Here is a 17,960-nt window from a genome sequence, read left to right as displayed (position 1 = left end):
TACATAAGTTTAATCATGAGAAATCTTCCTCTTTCCCATCTATCAAATTCCTTTCTCCAAAGTTTCTTTTGAAGACTTCCAGAAATTATTTTATGTACCAAAACAAATAGGGTATTTTTTTCTCTTTTTTTACACAAATATGACACACATTAATCTGCATTTTTTTAACTAAATAGTATTAAACTGATTGTTTTACTATCTAGAATATTTGGCCTTGCTGCATACAAAAGGCATGTGTTTATAATCATCTGGATAACTGATTGATGGGGCAGAGGGGGTTCCTGTAATAACAATTGAAACTTTTGTGCATATATTGTTTTTAACTTACTTGGACCTTATTTCCACAGTCCCAAGCTTTTCTTAGAATAATTGACTCAGAAAAATTACCAGACTGTAGGAATTACTGAATTAGATCAGTTACCCACATCCCAAAATATTCCTCCAGTTGGCAAAACACAGCTCACCTATGCTCCTCAAGCTTTGTGCTGCAGCAGATGCAGTTCTGCTGTAGTTCAGGGTTGGTACCTGCAGCTAGGAGAGAGTCTGTTCTTTGCTGAGCGAAAATGGAGCCAGTTCTTGCTCATGTACAAGTGCCCTCCCTAGCCAGCTGTGGCTGTTGCCACTTTCAGTACTCAGTCCAGAGTCCCAGGAACTCACTAGTCTCATTTCATTCCTCCTTCTCCATGGGTTAGATTCCCTGCTCTTTAAAAAAGTAACCCATCCAGACTGAGGCCCACTCCTTCTCAAACATTAAAGTAAATGTTCTTGGTTTTGGCCTTGGAACAGAACCTCAGGAACCAATCAGTCCAGATTAACATTGCCAAGACTTGTTATTTCTGAAAATGCTAAGACCAGCTAATTCAACCATACCTCATTCTTGTTTTCCTTCCTCAGCGTGTAGAACTTATCCTGTCAGCCATCTGTCCTCTCCCATATGTTTCTGCGTTTCCTACCTAGTCTCAGCCTCTTCTCTTCTCCTTCCAGGAATTTTCTATGTTCTTCTCAAATCCCATTTCATGATAAACATATTCTACAATACAGAAGAATCTACATCAGTGATTCTCAAACTTGAGGGCCATCAAAATCAGCTTGAGGGCTTGTTAAAACACAAACAACTGCTGATCCCACTCCCAGAGTTTCTGACTCAGTAGGGCCCAAGAATCTGCATTTGTGACCAGTTCCCCAATGATGCTGATGCTTTGGGCCTGGGGACCACATTTGGAGAAACCGCTGCTCTGTATCTTTAACCTCTAACTGAAGCCTTTGTCCACTCCCTGCCTTTACTGGAATCTGGCCATCTCCTGCAGCCTTGCAAATAATTGTTATCTGTTCTTCTTCACTCCAGTTTTCTCTGCCCTCTGTTTCTGGGCTAGATTCCATGTTCTATTGCTTCAGCCTGTCACCTCCCTTGATCTTATGGTCTTACCCAGCTTATCCACAAGAATGTCAAAGCAAGCTCTTCCTCCTCTTCTCCCATACCCAGACTGCTAGGGGAAAAAATCACACAGTTTTGTTAATTGGTGACCCTATGAACACATCATCTAGTTACCTACTTAGCCTTTTTCATCCCCAAATCTCTCCCTTCAGGCTCAGTACTCTCCACTCCTGTTCAGGAAGCAGTACAAGCCTTCAGATCTCACTTCACCAAAACCTCCTACCAACGCTTCATGGTTGTGGGAAGAAGATCCTGAAATGGTCCCCAAGATTTCCCACCCTACTCCCCAAGTCTGTTAATATAATGCATTTTACTTCTGTGATTGTATTATGTTATGAATCACAGATGATCTTATCACAGGGTGCTTATGTGGGTGGTTGTAACAAAGTCACCTGAGCCCCTTAAAACCAGAGTTGATTCTGGTTTGTAGCAGAAATCCAAGATTCCAAGCCTGAGAAAGATTCAACATGCTTTTACTAGCTTTTAAAAGGTGCCTTTATGTGCTACCCAGAGAGGAATTCATAGGGCATTGTCTTGGGTTCCAGTCATAACTTAAAGAGAAACTTTCACAATGTCTGGAGCTCTTGATATCCTGCAGATGACAGAGAAGGATGTCCTCAAATTCCTTGCCACACCAACCTTGACTTCCAAATGGAACAGTATATCTACAAAAGGAACTGATAGCATCTACTTCATAAATCAGAAAAGGACCTGGGAGAAACTTCTGCTGGTGGCTTATGTCATTGTTGCCACTGAAAACCCAGCTTATGTCACTGTCATATCTTCCAGGCATACCAGCCAACAGGCTAGGCTAAAGTTTGCCGCTGCTACTGGAGCTCCTGCTTTTGCTGGGTACTAACGTCTGACTTAGAACCTTCACTAACTAGATCCAGGCAGCCTGGATGGCTTCTGGTGGCTATTTCACAGAGGCATCTTATGTTAGCTTGCGAGCCATTGCTCTGTGTACAAATTCTCCTCTGCACTATGTGGACGCTGCCATTCCATACATCAAGGGAGCTCACTCAGTGGGTCTGATGAGATGGATGCTGGCCTGGGAAGTTGTGTGCATGGGTGGAACAATCTCCCAGAAGCACCCATGGGAGCTCTTGACTGATCTCTGCTTCTACAGAGATCCTGAGGAGATTTAAAAGGAAGAGCAGGCTGCTACTGAAAAGGTACCTACTACATGATCATCTCAATGGATGCAGAAAAAGCATTTGACAAAGTCAAACATCCTTTTCTGATAAAAACACTCAGAAAACTAGAAATAGAAGGGAAGTTTCTCAACATGATCAAGGGCATTTTAAAAACCCAGAGCAAATACTGTACTCAATGGTGAAAGACTGAAAGCTTTCCCCCTGAGATCAGAAACAAGACAAGGATGCCCACTGTCACCACTGTTACTCAACATTGTACTAGGTCTAGCCAGAGCAATCAAAGAAAAAGAAAGAAAAAGCATCCAAATTGAAAAGGAAAAAAATCAAATTATCTCTGTTCACAGGTGATATGATCCTGTATATAGAAAACCCCAAGGAATCTGCAAAGAAGCTATTAGAAGTATAAACAAATTCAGCAAAGTTGCAGAATACAAGATAAATCCAGAGAAGTCAGTTGGGTTTCTATACACCAGTATGGAACAATCTGAAAAGGATGTCAAGAAAACAATTTCATTTACAGTAGTGTCTAAAAGAATAAAATACCAAGGAATACGTTTAACCAAGATGGTGAAAGACTTACTGAAAACTACAAAACATTGCTTAAAAAAAAAAAAATCAAAGACCTAAATAAATGGAAAGACATCCCATGTTCATGGATTGGAAGACATAATCTTAATATGTCAGTACTGCCTAAAGTGATCTACAGATTCAATGAAATCTCTATCAAAATTCCAGCAGCAATTTTTTATTTTTTTTACCTTTATCAGAGAAGTTGTAGGTTTACAAAACAATCATAAATAAAATACAGGATTCCCACCACCCTATTATTAACACCTTGCATTGGTGTGGTACATTTGTTACAATTAATGAAAGCTTATTTTTATAATTGTACTAAAAAATATGGAAAGCTTCACGAATTTTCATGTCATCCTTGCGCAGAGGCCATGCTAATCTTCGTTGCATCATTCCAGTTTTAGTATGTGTGCTGCCTAAGTGAGCATCTAGCAGCCTTTTTGGCAGAAAAGTTCATATAGAATTGCAAGGAGCCCCAAGTAGCCAGAGCAACTTTGAAAAGAACAAAGTTGGAGGTATCACACTTCCTGATTTAAAAACTTATTATAAAGCTACAATAATTAAAACCAAGTGGTACTGGCATAAGGATAGACATATAGACCAATGGAATAGAACTGAGAGTCCAGAGAGAGAGATAAATCAACACATCTGTGGCCAACTGATTTTCAACAAGGGTGCCAAGTCCATTCAATGGGGAAAGAATTGTCTCTTCAACAATGGTCCTGGGATAACTGGATGTCCACATTGCAAAAGAATGAATGTGGACCTCTACCTCTGACCATATACAAAAAATTAACTCAAAATGGATCAAAGACCTAAATATAACAACTAATACTATAAAACTATTACAAGAAAACATAGGGAAATATCTTCAGACCTTGTAGTAGGCAATGGATTTTTAGATTTGTGCAACAAAGGACATTATAAAGAAAGTGAAAAGAAAACCTACAGAATGGGAGAAAATACTTGGAAACCATATATCTGATAAGGGTTTAATATCCAGAATATGTAAAGAACTCCTAACACTGAACAAAAAAACAACACAATTTTTTAAATGGGCCAAGGATCTAAATAGACATTTCTCAAAGATGATGTTCAGTTGGCCAATAAGTATGAAAAGATGCTGAACATCATTTGCCATTTGAGAAATGGAAATTAAAACTACAATGAGATATCACTTTACATCTACTGGGGGGGGGGCTGCTATTTGAAAATAACTGAAAATAACAAGAATAAACGAGGATGGGGAGAAATAGGAATCCTTGTACATTGTTGATGGGAATGTATGATGGTACAGCCACTATGCTGGTTTTGTTTGGTGGTTCCTCAGAAAATTAAACATTGAATTAAACTCCTAGATGTATACCCAGAAGAATTGAAAGCAGGGACTCTGAGAAATATTTGTACACCAATGTTCCCTGCAGCATTATTCGCAGTCACCAAGAGTTGGAAGCAACCTAAGTGCCCATCTCAACAGATAAATGGATAAGCAAAATGTGGTATATCCATACAATGGAATATTATTTAACTGTAAAAAGAAGTGAAGTGCTATTTAACTGTAAAAAGAAGTGAAGTGCTGGTACATACTACAACATGGATGACCCTTGAAGACATCATGTTGCATTAAATAAGCCAGACACAAAAGGATAAATATCATATGACTTCTCTTAAATGAAATACTTAGAATAAACAAATTGAAAGAGACAGCAGAATAGTGGTTACCAGGGGTGGGGGGAATGGGGAGTTATTGCTAAATGAGTAAGAGTTTGGGATGATGAAAATAGTCTGGAAATAGATAGTGGTGAAAGTTACACAGTATTGTCAGAATACTTAAAGAATTGTCTACTTAGAATGCATAAAATTATTTTTATGTTATGTTTATTTTACCACAACTAAAAATAAATACTTTTTTAAAAAAAAAAAAAAAAAAAAAAAGGAAAGGCTGTGACCAAGAAGGAATTTCAGGGCAAATAGACTACTCCAGATCTTGAATTTACTACTGGTCAAACCAAGGAGACAGACTGGTCTGAAGGCATGCAGGTGCCCTCTGTTCCTATTCAGCAGTTCCCTTTTAAAGACTGGAGTGCCCAGCCTGCAACTGAAGACTGGTCGACAGCACCACGGCTCGGGCCACTGAGTAGATAGGAACAACCAAGTGTGCTTCAGTTAATCTTCTACAGGCTCTTAAACAGAAAATGGAAATAAGGTTGACAGAAAATAGACATCAGTTTCTAAAATGTAAAAACAAATTTAAAATGGAGTGGACTGCCAGCACAGCCCAGATGGCTCCCAGAACCACAACCCAGCTGCTGCCAGCAAAACAACCACCCATAGTGGGCTGAGCCCAGCAGGGGCTCAGTGGGTAAGAGGCTACAGCAGGAGTTGATGATTCTCATGCTATCTGGTGACAGGAATTGCTGCCTTCCTTGGATCAGACAACATTTACAAATGGGTGAAGACCATCTATGGACCAGCTGGCTCGGTGTGTGAAGACCTGAGGTAGAAGCTCACCCTGGAGTTCCCTATGGCTATGTTACAATCTGCCCACAGTGAAGTTCCTTCCTTATGCCTTGCCATCACCCCAGTGTGTACATCAGGGACCTGTGCCTGGACATCCTGAAGGACAAGTGGTCCTGTGTGATGTCAGGACCACCCTCCTCTCCATCCAGTTCCTGCCGAGAGAACCCAACATTGATAGCCGTTTGAACACACATGCTGCCAAGCTCTGGATGAAGCCCATACACAGCCTTTAAGAAATACCTGCAAGAAATCTATTCAAAGCAGATCTCCAGTCAAGAGCCCTGACCTGGGCTATACAGCCTCTCTCTTTGTGTCATCTTTGTCACACAGTTTTATATAACTGAATAACATTATGAATATTGTTCTGTGACTTTTCGCTTACCATACCTTGGCAAACTTTCCATACATTTACTACAAACTTTAAATGGTTGCAAAAGTCCTTGGATTGAATATGCCAGGATTCGTTTAACCTTTCATCTATCACTTTCGTTGTCCCCAATCTGTCCTTCCTACAAACAATCCTGTAATGAAAATCCTTGGATAAATACCAAAACCAGATAAAGATGCTACAAGAAAGGAAAACTAAAGGCCAATCTCCCTAATAAATACAGATGCAAAAATCCTCAACAAAATACTTGCAAATTGAATTCAAAGACACGTTTAAAAAATTATACACCCCGACCAAGTGGGGTTCATCCCAAACACGCAAGGGTAGTTCAACATAAGAAAATCCATTAACATAATACAACACAGTAACAAATCAGAAGGGAAAAATCAAATGATCATCTCCAGAGATGCTGAAAAAAGCATCTGACAAAATCTAGCATCCTTTTTTGATAAAAACACTTCAAAAGTTAGGAATTGAAGGAAACTTCCTCAATATGATAAAGGGCATATATGAAAAACCCACAGCTAGTATAGTACTCAATGGTGAAAGACTGAAAGCCTTTCCTCTAAGATCAGGAACAAGACAAGGATGCCCGCAGTCACCACTGTTATTTAGCATTGTGCTAGAAGTTCTAGCCAGAGCAGGTAAGCAAGACAAAGAAATAAAAGGCATCCAAACTGGAAAAGAAGAAGCAAGACTGTAATCATTTGCAGATGACATGATCTTATACTTGGAAAACCCTGAGAAGTCAATGACACACCTACTTGAGCTAATAAATTGAGTAAAGTGGCGGGATACAAGATTAATGCATGTGGGCAAAAGACATGAACAGACATTTTTCTGAAGAGGAAATACAAATGGCTCAAAAGCATATGAAAAAATGCTCAACTTCACTGGCTATTAAGGAAATGCAAATCAAAACCACAATGAGATACCATCTCACACCTACCAGAATGGCCATTATCCAAAAAACAGAAAATGACAAGTGCTGGAGAGGATGTGGAGAAAGAGGCACACTTATTCATTGTTGGTGGGAATGTAGAATGGTGCAACCACTCTGGAAGACAGTATGGAGGTTCCTCAGGAAGCTAAATATAGATTTGCCATATGACCCAGCTATTCCATTGCTGGGTATATACTCAGAGGAACTGAAACTTAAGACACAAACAGACATTTGTAAACCAATGTTTATTGCAGCATTATTCACAATTGCCAAGAGATGGAAACAGCCCAAATGTCCATCAAAGGACGAGTGGATAAACAAACTGTGGTATATACACATGATGGAATATTATGCAGCTGTAAGACAGAACAAAGACATGGATCATGTAATAATGTGGATGAACCTTGAGGACATTATGCTGAGTGAAGTTAGCCAGAAACAAAAGGACATATTCTGTATGGTCTCACTAATATGAACAGACATTAATGCACAAACTTTGGGAGTTAAAAGCTGACAACACAGGCGACCAGGAGATAGAAAGAGGGCAGAGATCAGCCATTTGATGTTGAAGGACTACAGAATGTTTACGATTGATTGCATAGATCCAGAAATAGATAGCATAATACTGTGTGATGGTAGCACGGTATTGTAAGTACACTGAACAAAGATGTCTGTGAGTAAAGCTGAAAGAGGTGGGATAGGAGAATGTATGACACCAGAGGTAAAGATAGATGATAAAGACTGGGACTGTATAACGTGGCAAAAACTGGAGTGGCCAATGACTGTTACTAAATATACAAATATAAAAATGTTTTTGCATGTGGGAAAGCGAATGTCAACCATGTAGAAATTTGAAAAAGGGATGGTATTCAGGAAAAAACATAATCAAAGCAAACTGGAGTCTATGGTCAACAGTAACATTGTAATATACCTCCATTAAATGTAACAAAGGCAATATGCCAATGCTAAATGTATATGAGAGGGGGATATAGGGGAGTAATATGGGATTCTTGGTAGTGGTGTTATTTGCTGTCCTTAGTAGTATATTGTATTGTATGACATGTTATTTTTCTTTTTATCATTTTTTCTTATTGCTAAAAAAAAAAAAAAAAAAAATTTCTTGTAGTAATCAGTATGTTCAAGTGCTGATTGTGGTGATAAATGTACAACTTTATGATGATACCATGAACAAATGATTGTACACTGTGGATAAATGTATGGTATGTGAATATAACTCTATAAAATTGTAGGAAAAAATATATCTAGGAGTAAAAGTGTTGGAGAAAACATGGTGAGAGGGATGATGCCTCACCAATATGGACTAACTACAATGTGTAAACTCAGAATTGAATCTTAGAACATAGCCTAACGTGGACACAATAATTGTCATAGTCCCTAGATTGTAAGCTCTTACAGCAGTTAACTCTATCCCTGAATTGTAAGGCCTGTCTCTAAACTTGGAGATGCTGATCCCCTAGCATATAACCTGATTGGTCTCTGAAACAATGCATATCTCTGAGACACCTGAAACTCAGAGCTAGAGCTCGGCAGATATGAATGTCAGTATTAGTGCATACAGCCACTGTCAAAAAAAAGCTGAAAAAGAGCCCAGACTTCAATTAGTGATATGAATGAAGCAGGTCTGGTTAAGACCAGGGCAAGCCAGGCCAAAGGATAAAGGTTGAAACTGATTGTGTTTTAAAACTTCAACTTTCATATGAGACCAAGGGAATAGATATCTATTTGGTACAGGATCTAAATTTTCTAAACGGTACAACTCTACAGTCGATTTGTTCAAACACCACAATTGCATGGAACTTTGAACAGGAAGTGAGATACAGTAGGTTATAGTATAGGCTGGAGTGAAATACTGACACATCCTAGAGTAATTTGGGCAGATAATAAAAAACATATTTACAGCCTCCCCCTCCCCAGCCCCAAGGATCTGGGGGAAGGTGCGGATGTGTTGGACATCCTCACCTGGACTGGTGTTGATGTTGTCACAAACATTGGGACTGGCGGTTTGATGTGCTGAGCCCTCGAGCATGGGACTTGCCCTTATGAAGCTCATTACCACAAAGGAGAGTCTAAACTTGTATGTAATGGTGCCTGAGTCTCCCCGAGTACCTCTTTGTTGCTCAGATGTGGCCCTCTCTCTCTCTAACTGAGCCATCTCGACAGGTGAACTCGCTGCCCTCCCCCCTACGTGGGACCTGACTCCCAGGGGTGTAAATCTCCCTGGCAACGCAGAGTATGACTCCCGGGGATGAATGTGGACCTGGCATCGTGGGACTGAGAGTATCTTCTTGACCAACAGGGGGATGCAAAATGAGACAAAATAGTTTCAGCAGCTGAGAGATTCCAAATGGAGTCGAGAGGTCACTCTGGTGGACATTCTTATGCACTATATAGATAACACCTCTTAGGCTTTAATGTATTGGAATAGCTAGAAGTAAATACCTGAAACTACCAAACTCCAACCCAGCAGTCTGGACTCCTGAAGACAATTATAGAATAATGTAGATTACAAGGGGTGACAGTGTGATTGTGAAGACCTTGTGGATCACACCCCCTTTATCTAGTGTATGGATGAGTGGAGGAATGGGGATAAAAACTAAAGGACAAATGGGGTGGGATGAGGGGATGATTTGGGTGTTCTTTTTTCACTTTTATTTTTTATTCTTGTTCTGGTTCTTTCTGATGTAAGGAAAATGTTCAGAGATAGATTGTGGTGATGAACGCATAACTATGTTATCATACTGTGGACAGTGGATTGTATATCATGGATGATTGTATGGTGTGTGAATGTATTTCAATAAAACTGAATTTAATAAAAAAAGAAAGATTAATGCATGTAAGTCAGTAACGTTCCTATACAGTAGAAATGACGTAACTGACAAGACACTTAAGAAAAAGATTCCATTCTGAATAGCAACTAAAAAAATTAAGTACCTAGGAATAAATTTAACCAAGGATGTAAAAGACCTCTACACAGAAAATTACATAACTCTACTAAAAGAAATAAAAGGTGACCTAAAGAGATGGAGACATATTCCATGTTCATGGATAGGAAGGCTAAATGTCATTAAGATGTCAATCCTACCCAAACTGATCTGCAATTAAATGCAATTCCCATCAAATTCCAACAACCTACTTTGCAAACTTGGAAAACCTAGACATCAAATTTATTTGGAAGGGAAATATGCCTCTAATTGCTAAAAACATTCTGAAAAAGAGAAACGAAGTGGGAGGACTTAAACTGCCTGACTTTGAAGGCTACTATAAAGCCACAGTAGTCAAAACAGAATGGTATTGGCACAAAGATAGACATACTGATCAATGGAATTGAATTGAAAATTTGGAAATAGACCCCCAGATCTATGATTGACTGATTTTTGATAAGGCCCCCAAATCCACTGAACTGGGACATAACAGCCTCTTCAACAAATGGGGCTGGGAGAACTGAATATCTATGTCCAAAAGAATGAAAGACAACCCCTACCTCACAGCCTATACAAAAATTAACTCAACATGGATCAAAGATCTCAATATAAGAGATAATACCATAACACTCCTAAAAGATAATGTAAGGAAACATCTTCAAGACCTAGTATTAAGAGGTCACTTCTTAGACCTTACACCTAAAGCACAAGCAATGAAAGAAAAAATAGATAAATGGGAACTCCTCAGAATTAAAAGCTTCTGTACCTGAAAGGAATTTGTCAAAAAGGTAAAGAGGCACCAACTCAATGGGAGAGAATATTTGGAGACTATGTTTCTGAAAAGAGACTGATAACTTGTATATAAAAAGAAATCCTACAACTCAACAACAATAGTACAAACACCCCAATTATAAAATGGGCAAAAGATATGAAAAGACATTTCTCTGAAGAAGAAATACAAATGGCTAAAAAACACATGAAAAATGTTCATCTCCACTAGCCATTAGGGAGATGCAAATTAAGACCACAATGAGGTATCATCTCACACCAATAAGAATGACTGTCATTAAACAAACAGGAAACTACAAATGCTGGAGAGGATGTGGAGAAATTGGAACTCTTTATTCATTGTTAGTGGGACTGAATAATGGTTCAGCCACTCTGGAAGACAGTTTGGTGGTTCCTCAGAAAACTAGATATTGAATTACTCTACAATCCAGCAATTTCACTTCTCAGTATTTACCCCAAGGATCTGAAAACAGTGACATGAACAGATATTTGTAAACCGATGTTCATAGTGGCATTGTTCACAATTGCCAAGAGATGGAAACAACCTAAATGTCCTTCATCAGATGAGTGGATGAACAAAATGTGGAATACTACACAGCAGTAAGAAGGAACAAGGTCATGAAATATATGACAACATCGATGAATCTTGAAGGCATAATGCTGAATGAAATAAGCCGAACACAAAAGGAGAAATATTGTATGTTACCACTAATGTGAACTCTGTGAAAAAATGTAAAACAAATGTCTTATATTGTAGAATATAGGGGACCTAGAGATAGACAGCAGCCAGGGAAAGGGCAACGATAATCGAGTAAGAACAAACAAGATATTGAGGGTGATCTTAATGATATGGGAATGCTCAGGTGTGACTATGATTCATTAATTTTCTTTTGGTATGGTAGGAGTATACTGGAAGGAAGAAAATTATTTCAGGATATTTGTTCTTCCCATTGCTTTGCTTTATTTTGTTTGGAAATGTTTTGTTTTTGATAAATAAAACAACTTTAATTAAAAAAAAGAAAATCCTTGGATAAATATCTTAGTATATTTGTGTAAGCATTTCAGTAGACTAGATCCCTAAATCTTTTATTGTATATTTTAAACTTCATGGATCCTAGCAAATTGTTCTCCATAATGTCTGTACTAATTTACACTTAAGTGTATTCAAAGAATTTCCTTACCCAGTGGCATTTAAACAAGCTCAACCCTTTCTTCTAAAAAAAAAAAAGCTTCTTTGATCCCATATCTTTCCTTGCCTATTTTCTCTGTTTTACAGCAGGATTTTTCAATCTCAGACCTACCTACTTTGAGGACCAGATAATTCTTAGTTGTAGTAGTCTGTTCTGGACATTGTAGGGCACTTACTTACAACATCCCTGGCCTCTATCCAGTAGATCCCATTAGCACTCTTCAGTTATGACAACCAAAAATGTTTGCCAAAATTGCCAAGTGTCCCTTGTGGGGTAAAATCACCTAGTTAAGAACCATTGTTTTACAGTAAGTCTTGAAACAGTTGCCTAGGTTCACTCTTAATTTAGTTCATGTTCCTTCCTTACCCACTGAGCTCTGGCTTCCACCCCTTCAGCTTTGCTGAAAGTGTTCTTGCTAAGGACTATTAGTGACCTCGTTGTAACAATCTAACAAATCCTTTTCAGTCCCTTTCTTCTTGATTTCTACAGCATTTGACATTGTTGACTTTTTCCTTTAAACATACTTTCCATTGTATTTCACAACATACTCCTTGAGCTCACTGGGTTCTTATCTTGCAAACTCTTATCCTTTTTCCTCTATTTAAGTTTCTCACAGTTCTGGCCTAGGCCTTCTCTCTACTCTTTGGTGATCTCAACTCTCATGGCTTTAAATACCAGACATTCTGATGACACCAACCTAGACCTCTTTCCTGAGAGCTATACTTATCTTCTTAGATGTTCAGTGGGCATCACAAACTCCATCTGTCACACACCTGATACTGTTAGCACACCTTTCCTCTGAGATTGGCACTACCAGTGGCCTCAGTGCTGGAGTCAGAAGCCTGTCTGATCCCTCCTCAAGGCTGTCAGGTGTTCTATGCTTCAACACCCAGGGCTTGCTGCAGAGCACCCATTGCACACTCCGTTGCAACTATGTCCTTGTCCGACTGTCCACTAGTCTGGAAGCTTCTTGAAAGCAGTCTTATTTCCTGTTTACTCAGCTTCCAACAGAATGCATGAAACATAGTGGTGTTGAATACAAACTTTAATTAGATGTATAAAGATGCATTCTCCACTTGGAACATGATTTGGAAGTTGGTAATGGGTGCAGTGTCAAACCACCCCTCCTGACTTCAGAACTGAAGTACTTTTTATTCTAGCTGTTAGTAGTGTTGACAACTCAGAGCTTCCAACTGGGCCTGAAGAGGGCTGCCCTCCACCCACTCTCTAGGGTCATGTATACCACCTTTCCAGGGGTATCCTGCATCACAAATGTTGATTGTAGAGGCATCCCAGTTGGGACAGCCCATCTCAAGAGCTCACAACAGAATGGCATTTGTTGTGACTGCATCATAGCCCAACCTCTCCCTCTGTTCTTCGGAGATATTTATCCCAGAAGCTCCCCATTAAATTTCTTACACACAAATCTCCATCTCATTCTGGTCCCAAGGAACTCAACCTGCCATGGGGATGCAGTAACCTCTCAGGAGAATGATAACGGTAGGTGTAGTTAGGAGTTACCCATTGTCCTAGTTTGCTAATGCTGCAGAATGCAAAACACCAGAGATGAATAGGCTTTTATAAAACGGGGGTTTATTTCACTACACAGTTACAGTCTTAAGGCCACAAAGCATCCAAGGTAAACCTCAGCAATCGGGTACTTTCACCGGAGGATGGCCAATGGCGTCTGGAAAACCTCTGCTAGCTAGGAAGGCAGCTGGCATCTGCTCCAAAGCTCCAGCCTCAAAACGGCTTTCTCCCAGGACGTTCCTTTCTAGCAAGCTTGCTTCTCTTCAACACATCACTCCCAGCTGCACTCTCTTTTCTCTCTTTGAGTCAGCTCATTTATATAGCTCCACCAATCAAGGCCCACCCCGAATGGGCGGGGCCACACCTCCATGGGAACATCTCATCAAAATTATCTCCCACAGCTGGGTGGGACACATTCCAAGCAAATCCAACCAGCACCAAAAACGTTTGCCCCACACAAGACCACAAAGATAATGGCATTTGGGGAACACAATACACTCAAACCGGCACACCCATCTTCGACTGCATTTTCCAAACTTATGCCTGATTTTTTATCTAGCAACCAGAGGTTTATAAATGAAGAATGCCCATTACTGCTACCCTACCTTTTTGTGCTTTTCTTCCATCTACTGGCACTACCTTTGGCCTATCTTCTAGGGGCCCAACACCTTTCTGCTAGCCAGAATGCCAGTTATATAGTTTATCAAAGTGCTAAGTTCTTCCACCATACTTCCAACTCCTATTTCTCAAGTGTTAAGAAAATCCAGTCCCCTTTAATCTTCCCATGGGAACTTACAGGTGTATTTCAATTCAGATTCTTAGAGTTTCTGGTGGGAAGTGGAGTTGTTGTAGTGGAGTGCCTTTGTAGGTGAATGTGAAAAGAATGTGAAAAGAATCACATTTCAAAAGAATGTCACTGTGATCTTCCTACTCAATCCTCCTGTTAACCCTGCCAATACATTCCCAATCTTAACTTCTCCACTTCACGTGTGTTACCCTAGGCTTGGTATGCTGGTAGATGCAGCATTTAGACAGCCGTTCATTCCACAAATGAAGTCTTCCTGGAGTATCTAAACCAAGTTCTGAAGTAGGGGGTAGTTAGGCAAAAAGTCAGACCTTCCCATAAGACCAGACCTAGAAAACTATTCTCTTCGTCCTAGATCTTACAGTGTCAAGAAATTTTGTTGGTTAAAGTTTCCTTATCTGTTTCCACAGTGAACAGTGGTTGAAACCAAAGAATATGTGAGGTACCATAACCCACTCCTGAACATAAACCTCAGTGTTGATATCAAGGATATGGCTACTCTAGATGGGAAGAAAAAAATGCTTAAGAAATACAGGGATATGCAATTCCATTCACTACTTTACAAATTAGAATTCAAGACTTTATGCATCACATTTTGTCAACTTAATAGTTAATACATAAGAGTTTTATTAGGTTCCACAGAGAAAGAGATCACATGTTCTTTCCCATAATGACACTACAATGTTCCTCTCTTTACAGTTGGAGCTCACTTTGTTTCTATGAAATAATGGAAGAAAAACATTTCCTTAAGATATTAGCAAATTGCTCAGACAATATCAATATATCTTGAGTGTTCATCTTTAGTATAAGGCTAAAGGTCTTCTCTTATCCTTTAGTCTGAGCTTACTTATTAGTCTTTCCTTTGTTACTACTGCAGGGCAGAAAGAGCATTTATGTACAGTGAAGAGACTGCTGCCACAGCTTTAGCCCTAACACCTCAGTGGTAGGGTTTGGAGGAGGGGCAGGGATCCTCAAAGCCAAGCCTCGGTGTTAAAGGAGGCCTTTTGTTGTATACTATCTGTTCTCAAGGGCAATGCCATACTTCCAGTACCCACCTCTAAATTGAATTTTTTATAAGTGACATCACTGGGATAATTTGCAAAATCCCATTTAACCCCCAATTTAGTATCATAAGTAGAAGCAGGAATTAAATGTAATCTTGGGCCTATAATCCCACAAACATGGCACATTAGAGGTGAGAACATACAGAATGGGAATCCCAAACAAATGAAGTCCTAAAAATAAATCAAAAGATAGAAAAATGATGAACGATACCAACCTCTTATTCAGATGGGTATTTCCCAGAGTTGCACAGCTTGAATCTCTGCATTTGTTTGTTCGCCTGTAACACCCTTTCCTTTATGGTCTCTCAGAGTCACCTGAAGGAAGAATGGATCCAGACACTCAAATCAAAATGGTTTAAAACTCAAAGTGAAAACAAATCAAAAACAGGCCTTTCAATTTTGAGCCTAGTTCCTGATATCTTCTTCACAAGACTATTACAGATTAAATGAAAATAACTGAAATTACTAGAACATAGTATTTGCTCACTATGGGTGAGCAACCCCATTAGTTAATGCTAGTTAACAGGGCTACATTCTTTTTACACAGAGCCAAGGGAAAAACTGCTGAAGCTACTGAACTACAGTGTTACAGCACAGGAGAGGAACTTTGCCCTCTAAGAATGAATGTTATTCCACAATATAGAAAATTATTCTTCCATACTATAATGGGAACATCAGAAGAGGCAAAAAGAGACTTGAAGACTAGAGGAAAGGTGACCAGTGTTTTCATTTATTGTAGTAATTAATGAATGAGGTTTCCTTTTTTTTTTTTTTTTCATGATTTAAACCATCATACACTAGGGTTTACACACCTGCCCCACTGATTGCTCCCATTTATTGTACAGGGGGATCTCCAAATACAGGGGCCCAGAACATTCACTCTTCTTGCCCTTCTTCTTTTTAAGCAGGGCCTAATCATACCAAAAGCCAAAAAATCTGGTTCGTATCTTCAAGTCTGCATTTTTTATAAAGTCTTTTTCAAATCATTCCTTAGTTGTTACCCTTATCATGAAGTAGATACAATAAGAAAGTTCAGAAACTTGTCCAAACTCCCACAGATTTATTTGCATCTTCAGATATAGAAAACACAAAAAGCCACAAAAAGGAATTCCTCTTAAGAAAAACCTCTTTATTTTAGTTTTAGTTTAAAAAGTAAAAGGAGAGTCAAGTAACTCGTTGAGTCTGAAGTTTATGGCTAAGACTGGAACCTGTTTAAAAGCTCTTGGGGGTCTGCTACGCTCTATGCCCCACTTCCCTGCTGAGAGCTCTTCCTCCTCTGCACCCCAAAGGTCATCATCCCCCAAAGCTCTGCTCTGGGACCTCCCGCTCCTCCTCCTTAGTCATAGGGTGGCCCCATCTGAAAGCCTCACCCAGCTATGCTCCAGCTTCAGGGCACCTAGGGTTGGGTGCTCTGCTAATCCAGTCTCTCAAACTCACCATTTCAGGCTCCTCCACTGCCCCCAACCACACACAGTAAAGCAAAACAGCACTCTTCCCAAGTTAATTCTGTTACCATTTTCTCTACTTACTCAGGTTCATACCACTGTGTTTTTGAGTTGTTTTTAGTAATAATTTCTGACAATGGATCCTGAGATGTCTATGTCTTCAGCTCCCATGTGACTTCATGCAAGGTTTCCAGGCATGCACTCTCTCCATTCCAGTCCTTCCTATGTAACACTGAGACCTTAACATTCCTAAAGCACATTTGTCACTTACTTCCAGCAACGTGTGCAATGCTCACTTGGACTCCACTCCCTCCTGCTTGGCCATGGTACATGTCTTCTGAAGCCTCCCTGAAGTGGTTTCAGCATCCTCCTGTCCCTTCACCTTGTAAACTACAGGGATGCCTTCATATGGAGCAAGCTTCAACTGGTGCTTATTTCTGATGGGCCAGACGATGAGCTCAGGGAGGGAACTCACAGGAGGCTTCCAGATTATCCTCCTGCCAACCTCTGGATAAAACTTGCCTTGAGAAGGCAGAAGGCCCTGGAGACTAACTTCCTTAAAGGGACATTCAACCTCCTACATCTTCTTGCCATCTCCAGCTTCCTCTTCCATCTCCCAGCCTTCCGAATCCTCAGAGAGCAAGATGTTCAAGGCACCATTTTTCTTTAACATGTAGGTTGTCTTTTGATTTGAGGAGTTAATAAGTCCTTCTAGCTTCTTTCCTTTCACCTTCTTTTTAATCTTTGCACAATTTTTGAAGTTCCAACCATCTCCTCAATTTCTTCATAGTATTTTCTATTCTTACTTGTCTTGGGGAGGTAAAAGTGGTTTCTACCCCTCCTCTGAACTCACATCTTCAGCTGACTTACACCCTTCTGACCAGAGGTTAAGTGGCTATGTCTCCATGCCAGAGGGTGACTTCCTAGTCGTCCGTGAAGCCTTTTTACAGCCAGTATAAAATTTCTCAGGTGGCATCACCCTGCACAAGTTCTTCTCAAACAAGCTCATATTACAAGAGACCCCTTTATCAAACATGGTTGAAACTGGCCAGCCAGGTAGGTGAAGGGTAGAATTTCTCAGGGGAGCCATGGCTCCCAATACTTGTGTCTAGCTTTCTTTCCCCATCAGTGAGGGGGTGCTGGGTATTGGACTGTGGGCTCAGGTCATTAACAGCTTCC

The 17,960-nt window shown here is 39.8% G+C and overlaps 1 long non-coding RNA gene, 1 other non-coding gene and 2 pseudogenes across 2 annotated transcripts in view; 2 read left to right on the top strand and 2 right to left on the bottom strand.

Moving 5' to 3' along the window:
* LOC119534571 overlaps positions 1-17,960 on the bottom strand; it is a 42,615-nt gene that overhangs the window by 1,081 nt on the left and 23,574 nt on the right. Inside the window, exons 3-4 of the long non-coding RNA XR_005217059.1 lie at positions 15,552-15,651; positions 871-1,030 (exon numbers count right to left, since the gene is read on the bottom strand). This is a non-coding gene — a long non-coding RNA (uncharacterized LOC119534571). The remainder of the gene's footprint in view (positions 1-870; positions 1,031-15,551; positions 15,652-17,960) is intronic.
* On the top strand, positions 84-5,524 carry LOC119534570 (annotated as a pseudogene).
* Positions 3,487-3,593, bottom strand: LOC119535662. Its single transcript, XR_005217273.1, has one exon. It is a non-coding gene; the product is annotated as a U6 spliceosomal RNA (small nuclear RNA).
* LOC119534569 lies at positions 5,551-5,970 on the top strand (annotated as a pseudogene).

This window comes from Choloepus didactylus, chromosome 5, assembly GCF_015220235.1.
Source record: "Choloepus didactylus isolate mChoDid1 chromosome 5, mChoDid1.pri, whole genome shotgun sequence".
Lineage (NCBI taxonomy): Eukaryota > Metazoa > Chordata > Mammalia > Pilosa > Megalonychidae > Choloepus > Choloepus didactylus.
The sequence above is the reverse complement of the archived record's forward strand: the minus strand, read 5'-3'. Positions and strand labels throughout refer to the sequence as shown.